Source organism: Podarcis vaucheri (assembly GCF_965113315.1).
Source record: "Podarcis vaucheri genome assembly, chromosome: 15".
NCBI classification, from domain to species: domain Eukaryota; kingdom Metazoa; phylum Chordata; class Lepidosauria; order Squamata; family Lacertidae; genus Podarcis; species Podarcis vaucheri.
Window position 1 is genome coordinate 39025926 of NC_138753.1, and position 7839 is coordinate 39033764.

At 43.9% G+C, this 7839-nt stretch overlaps 1 protein-coding gene across 1 annotated transcript in view; it reads left to right on the forward strand.

The window, feature by feature from the left end:
- The first annotated feature begins 6918 nt into the window (after positions 1-6918).
- Positions 6919-7839, forward strand: part of LOC309519570 (interleukin-36 receptor antagonist protein-like) — a 53977-nt gene continuing 53056 nt past the window's right edge. The window contains exon 1 of the mRNA XM_082200710.1: positions 6919-7228. The gene's annotated coding sequence lies outside the window, so the exon portion shown is untranslated. The remainder of the gene's footprint in view (positions 7229-7839) is intronic.

The following is a 7839-nucleotide window of genomic DNA, read 5'->3' on the forward strand; positions in this document are numbered from 1 at the left end:
CCACATGACCCGGAAAGCTGTCTGTGGATAAACACTGGCCTCCTCGGCCTGAAAGCAAGATGAGCACCAGAACCCCATAGTCGCCTTTGACTGGACTTAACCATCCAGGGATCCAGTCTTTTTAGGAGCATTGTGCATGTTAGTTTCTCTTATCTGCACATCAGCCTCTACGTATGCTGGCACATTTGCCCTTGGCGTGCAGACTGGAGCCATTGTTTTTTGAAAGGGAGACCAATGCGCCAATTCAGGACCAGAAGGGCCACTTCATTAGAGACCCTCTTTGGTGTGATTTCAAGGAGCACTTGTTCAGCTACAGCAAGATTAATGAGCCTCTCTCCATAAGTACTTTCTTAGGCTGTGTACACATCGCCATTTACTCTGGTTCCAGTGCGCTCCCACCACTGGCTTTCAGAGACATGTACACAAAACATCATGCATGATGCAGAGCTATCCTGCACTTCCTTGGGAAATACTGCTGTCTGGTGAATTTCCCCTCAAACCAACCTCAATCTGAAAGGAAAACATTCACCGTTAAACGGAAGTGTGTATCTTTGAGACAGTTGTTTTGCATGCATGGGTGACTGGGCATGAGCAGATGACAGCTTCGTGAATAGGAGTTGGGGGATTGCGGGGACAAGGAAACAAAACAGGTCACACACATGAAGTGTAAGTGTGTGTGTGTGTGTGTGTGTGTGTGTGTGTGTGTGTGTAAAACAGCATGTAAATGTGACTTGAAATGCAATGGGGAAAATGGCCTTGCTGCATCTTAATCTGCAAAATTTCACTGGGCAGCTTCCCCAAGGATTATTGGGTAGCCCACTATACGCATAGATTAAATTGAAGGGTTCACGTTTGCATGAAAAAGTGAACTCAAAATATATTCAGAAGTTTTGAAACTGGTATGAGATACGTGGAAAGAAGCATTCATCACATTGATACCCAAAGTGGAGACTGAAAAGACCCAACTTAAGAACTATCGTCCCATCTCACTCCTAAATGTGGATTACAAAATATTTGCAGATATATTGGCTAATAGATTTTAAAAAGTTTTAAACGAAGTAATTCACAAGGACCAAGCTGGCTTTCTCCCAGGTAGACATCTGTCTGACAACACTAGGAATATCATCGATATTCTGGAACTTTTACAAACAAATATTAACACTAGAGCAGTTTTAATTTTTATTGATGCGGAGAAGGCCTTTGATAATATTTCTTGGAAATTTATGAAGAAAAATTTGGAAGGGATGGGAGTGGGAAGGGGGTTTGAGAATGGAATAGAAGCAATCTATTCAGAACAAAAAGCTAAGTTGATAGTGAACAATGTGGTGACAGAAGAACTTCTTATTGAAAAAGGAACACGTCAGGGGTGCCCCCTTTCCCCTTTATTGTTTATTTCGGTCCTGGAGGTTTTGCTGAATATGATAAGGAAGGATCGGCTGGTGCAAGGAATCCAGGTCGGAGCGAAACAATATAAACTGAAAGCATTTGCAGATGACTTGGTTTTAACATTACAGGAGCCAGAATCTAGTACAAAAAGAGTTTTGGAACTGATTCAGAAATTTGGTCGGGTGGCGGGTTTTAAGTTGAATAAACAAAAAACTAAGGTGTTAGGGAAAAACCTGACAGTTAATGAAGCAGAGGGGTTTCAGAGGGAAACAGAACTAAATATTGTTAAAAAAGTGAAATACCTGGGGGTCAATCTCTCTTCCAAGAATTTGAATTTATTTAAAGATAATTATGAGAAATGTTGGTCAGAAGTGAAAAAGGATCTAGAAATTTGGTCAAGATTGAAATTATCCTTGTTAGGCCGAATTGCAGCTATAAAAATGAACGTTTTGCCAAAAATGTTGTTTTTGTTCCAGGCCTTGCAGATTGTGGACAGAGTGGATTGTTTTGGAAAGTGGCAGAAGGACATCTCTAAATTTGTCTGGCAGGGCAAAAAGCCCCGAATAAAGTTTAAAATACTAACTGATGCAAAGGAGAGAGGGGGGTTTGCCCTGCCGGACTTAAGGTTATATTATGAAGCTGCGGCCTTCTGCTGGATGAAAGATTGGATTCTGTTAGAAAACACTGATGTCCTAGATCTGGAAGGCTTTAATAATTCGTTAGGTTGGCATGCGTATTTGTGGTATGACAAGGCAAAAACATTTGGAATGTTTAAAAATCATATTGTCAGGAAAGCAATATTTATGGTCTGGAAAAAATATAAGGACTTATTGGAAAGTAAAACTCCGAGGTGGATATCACCAATAGAGGCCAAAGCTCGGAAAAAACCCAATATGGAGGCCTACTGGCCGAAGTATTGGGAAATAATAGAAAACATTGGAGGTAATTGGAGGTTGCAGAGCTTTGAAAAGTTAAAAGGCAAGGTGCAAGACTGGCTACATTATGCCCAAATTAATGAGGTTTTTAAGTTAGACAAAAAAACAGGATTCCAGGTGGAAAAATCGAAACTCGAGACAGAGTTGTTGGAACCAAAGACTAAGTTATTATCGAGAATGTATAACTTGCTGCTTAAATGTAACACCCAGGATGAGACAGTTAAATCAGCCATGATAAAATGGGCTCAGGACATTGGTTATAACATTATGTCTGAGGACTGGGAAAGGTTATGGACCACCGGTATGAAGTTTACGGCATGTAATGCCTTGAAAGAAAATATTATGAAAATGGTATACAGGTGGTACATGACCCCAGTCAAGCTTGCTAAGATTTACCATTTGTCCGACAATAAATGTTGGAAATGTAAGGAGGCTGAAGGGACATTTTTTCATCTTTGGTGGACCTGCCCAAGAGTGAAGGCTTTCTGGGAAATGATCTATAATGAGTTAAAAAAGGTGTTTAAATACACCTTTCCCAAGAAACCGGAGGCCTTCCTTCTGGGCATTGTCGGCCAGAAGGTGCTTAAAAAGGATAGAACCTTTTTTATGTATGCTACAACAGCAGCGAGAATCCTTATTGCCAAGCATTGGAAGACCCAAGATTTGCCCACACTGGAGGATTGGCAGACGCAACTGATGAACTACATGGAATTAGCCGAGATGACTGCAAGGATCCGAGATTTGGGAGAAGAGGCAATGGAGGAGGACTGGAAAAAATTCAAAGACTATTTGCAAAAATATTATAAGTTATATGAATCTTAAGATGCCGTATGATTTGGAAGGCTAGCCCCAGCAACGAAAGTTGATTATATATGAAATTGGATAATATTTATGAAAGAATCAAAGTTTAAATGAGTAAAAATGACAATATGTTATATTTTTAGAGTAAATGGAAAATAAGGGATTTAAACTTAAACTGCAATTGAAAATACAAAGAAACACACGAAATAAGGTTATAATTTGCTGATAACTTTATTGTTAAGAATGCACTGTGTGGGAGATGCGGGGAAGTCCGATAGAAATCTGAAATAAGTTGTTGAAATGGTTTTTTTTTTCTTTCTTTTTATTCTTTATGTCTTTTCTTTTTTCTGTCTTATCTGTAATCTGGAAAAAATGTAATAAAAATTATTATAAAAAAAAAAAGAAGTTACATGCTACAGGGCCAGCAACAAATGCGTTTGAGAGTCATCAACAAGAGATAGTGATGGCCACCAACTTGGATGGCTTTAAAAGAGCAAATTCCTGGATGATAAAGCTATCCCTGGCTGCTAGCTATGGTGGCTGTCTTCCAGGGCTGCTTTTTTCAGCTGGAACTCAGTTCCAGCACCACTCAGGCAGGTGCCATTGCCATTATAAGAGAACAAAGGAAGCATTCATGGTGAGTGCTGGCACCTATTTTTCTAGAAAAACAGCACTGTTTACTTCCATTGTCTACTTCCACTGTCAAAGGCTGCATGCCTTTGGAGACAAATTGTGGGGAATCGCAGGTGAAGAGAGTGCGGTTGCAGTTGGGTTCTGCTTCTGGGTTTCCCATGGGAATCTGGTTGGCCACTGTGAAAAGGGGTTGCTAAAGATTGCTGGGAACTGTGAGGGATAAACTACAGTGCCCATGAGGGGCAAGGCTCTGTGGGGGGTTAACTACGGTGCCCATAATTCTTTGTGGGGAAAGAATGTGCTTTGAGGTATGATGTGTCATGTGCACAGTATGGGTCTCAAGGTGGACCTCGTGGCTACAATATCAGCCTTCTGCATTTTTTTAACCCACTCACTCCCCCCTCGCCCCGGCTTTGCATAGAGTTTTAGCCACAATGAGGGATCCTGGAGAACTTGGAAGCTTGCCATTGTTATGGAACATTGTGGCTGATCCTAACACAGGTAATGCCCAACCATGAATTTACAGTAGACAAAGTCAAGCACCTCTTTTGTTCCCCTTCAAAGGCATTCAGGTGCATGAAAACATCCGCAAATATGGGGTGGGCCTGGGTAAATAGAACAGCAGACATGTCTAGAATTGATGGTAGGAATTAATGAGACAGTGGTTAACCACAGAGTCTACAACAGGGATCAGCAAGCTTTTTCAGCAGGGGGCTGGTCCACTGTCCCTCAGACCTTGTGGGGGGCAGACTATATTTTGAAGGGGGGGGGGAGAACGAATTCCTATGCCCCACATATAACCCAGAGATGCATTTTAAATAAAAGCACACATTCTATTCGTGTAAAAACACACTGATTCCTGGACCGTCCGTGGGCCGGATTTAGAAGGCGATTGGGCCGGATCTGGCCCCTGGACCTTAGTTTGCCTACCCAGGGTATACAGAGCAGGTAGAAACAACAGAGGAGAAGGCTAGAGGACATAGCATCTAGATATCGCCTTTTTTACTTTAAAACAGACTTGGGAGAAGGATAGGGACATAGCTCAGTCGTAGAGTAGCAGACTTACATGGATAAATTTTCAGGTTCAGTCCCCAATCAGTGAAGAGCTTTGGACCCTGTGCAATGCCCTGCTCCCCCCACTCTGTTCTGCAGCATTGTTTTGGCACCCTCTGCAACGTGGCACCCACTGCAACCACACCAACTGGGCCACCCTAAAACCACCTCTGCTCTGGTATCTCCATGTAGGTCTGGGACAGCCTCCAGACTGAAACCCTACAGAGCCGCAGTGTACAGCAGTGCTTCTCAAGCTATCCAGTGTGTTGGATTGGCATTCCCACCCACCCGGACTGCAATGTGCCAGAGACCAGTAGCATGCTTGGTCCCTGAGGCATCCCACCCAACCTGGGCTGTAGTGGAGTCATTGGAGACTGGCAGCTGATGACTCTGATCCATGAACCACCCCTTTGAGTAGCATTGGTGTAGGAAATACTAAGTTAGATGCATCAATGCATCTGACTGGGAATAAGGCCGCTTCCTATGTTTCTGTGACAATCATGTTCTGGACTGCAGGGCATGGGGTTTTATGGGAGGGAAAGCTGACTCTTTCCCCCTCGCTCCAAGGGCCCGGTGAAATTCTAATCTCAGAAGCTGCTATTTGCCTAGGGAGGGAAGCTGCTGTTGGTGCCAGAAGCCTAATGGGCCATGTAAAGGAATATGGTGCTTGCTGTCTCTTCCCTTCTCCCCTCCCCCTGACTGCAAGAAGGTTAACCTGCCCGATTAAATTGGTTATTTTCTGTGGGGGGCCTGGGAGGCCTCTTCTAAATCAGCCTCCACTGGGGGATGTGTTTATTCATTATAGTGGCTCATTAGACAAAGGGAGTGAAGGGAAGAGAATCGACTGCCACCTAGTGATTTAACTTCTCGTCTCCCACAAAGTTGTAGCCACCCGCCAATACGCCCTGCTGAAATTTGTGTTCCCAGCTCTGCCCGGCACCTCTCCTCCTCCAAGTCATGTCAGACAGCGCAGCAGGGAGGTGGGTGTAACTGAGCAGCAATCATCACAGTGTGGTGCTGGGTGGAGAATATTGGGTTTGTTTGACACACGGAAAGCATCACATTTAAATCTTTGTGAATCTTAAAGTTCATTAGGGGGTTGAGGGCCTTTGTTGTCTCACTTGGCTTACCTGACTGCAGGGATGGGAAACCTCTGCCCCCCCAGGTACCGGTAGAAGAGCTCCCTAAACACACAAGAGCCCCATGGGGTGGTGATTAGTACATCATACTAGGCCAGAAGTGGCTGACCTGTGGCTCTCCAGATGTTGCTGGACTATTACTCCCATAATTCTTGGTCATGCTGGCTGATGTTGGGAGATATAATATGAGACAGTGTCAAATTATAAGCAATCCTTGATGAGTAAGAAATCCAAGACACCAAACAGATGCAGGGAGGAGATTTTCATCCCAGGCTGTTACATTCTTGCCACAAGGCTTGCTCCTTCTAGGCTGCGATATGAGACAATAACATGCTGGCTTAGTGGTCAGTAACAGCTAACCAGTGGCATAGCATGGGGGGGCAGAGGGGCGGTGGCTCTGGGTGCAAAATTCTGATAGGGGTCAACAAGGTGGAACAGCTGCATGCCCCACCCCTGGGCTGGCTGAGCCAGAAGGTGGTGGAGCCGCCAAGCCGAAAAAGTGTGCAAACACTGTGATGTTAACATATGAGAGTGCTGGAGGGGAAATAGTTAAACAGGTTACCCAATCAGGACCCAGCACAGAATTTCTGCCAAGGTCCCCTTCCTTTCCTCGTCTTTCAGATCCCCAGATACTGCCAACTCTTCCCTCCTCTCCTCCACTGCTGCATTTGCCCAGGTTCATTTATCTCGGGGCAGAGCAATTTGAATTCTATTGTGACGAAGGCCTCTATGATTACTGCAATAAAAAGGAGAGATTTGCAGCCTCTTGTGTTTCTGAGCTAATTCTGCCACCCGTTTATTTCATCAATCGTGCATCGCACCAATGGTTAATGGCATGCCCCTCTCAGGAATGAAGAGGGTGGGGGTGTGGGGGGTGTGAATGGAAATGTTTCCAGTTTAAAAAGGAAGTTGCTTCAGTTTCATCTTCCCTTGTCACTTTTAAAGATGTGTGAAAAGAGCAAATTCCTTTTTTGAGTGGCCAGGGGACAACCGCGAGATATATCGTTGTGCAAGGGAAAACACAAGGACGTTACCAAAGATGGTTGTGCAACAGATTTTGCAGCAAGAACCCGCTGTTGTGCAACAAGCATCCACTAGCACAGTTGTTGCAGTGGATTCCTTTGAACTCTGCCATCCACTAGCACATGGGCTCTTGTACTGGGAAACGGACCATTTCACAGGGGTTGAGATATGTCCCTTGATGTCTAAAACTACGACGCCTACAATGATGAAAATCGGGAGCAGTGTTTGTGTTCTGGAAGAATGAAAACTTCCATTCCGGTATGAATACCTATTTTGCAAGCTACAAATTTGGGAGATCCAGGGTGGTTATCTTAGAATCGTAGAATCGTAGAGTTGGGAGGGACTTTAAGGCATAGCTGTCAACTTTTCCCTTTTCTTGCGAGGAATCCTATTCGGAACAAGGGAATTTTCCTTTTAAAAAAGAGAAACATTGACAGCTATGCTTTAAGGGTCTTCTAATCCAACCCCCTGCAATGAAGTAATCTTTTGTCCAATGTGGGGCTCATATTATGATAAGGTCACGTGCCCCATAGGAGTCTCTAAGCATCTTACAAAAATTATAGAGCATAAATTTTTATATGACTAGTATTGGGGAGAATCAGTTGAAAAACTCCTTTGCAGATTTTAATACCTGTTTTCCAAGTTGTACACTTGGAGAGTCAGTGTGATAGGAGGTTCAAATACAGTCATACCTTGGTTCTCAAATGCTATGCATTCCAGAAATCCATTCAACTTCCAAAACGTTTGAAAACCAAGGCATGGCTTCCGATTGGCTGCAGGAGCTTCCTGCACTCAATCGGAAGCCACGGAAGCTGCTCTGGACATTTGGCCTCCAAAAAACATTCGCAAACCAGAACACTCACTTCCGA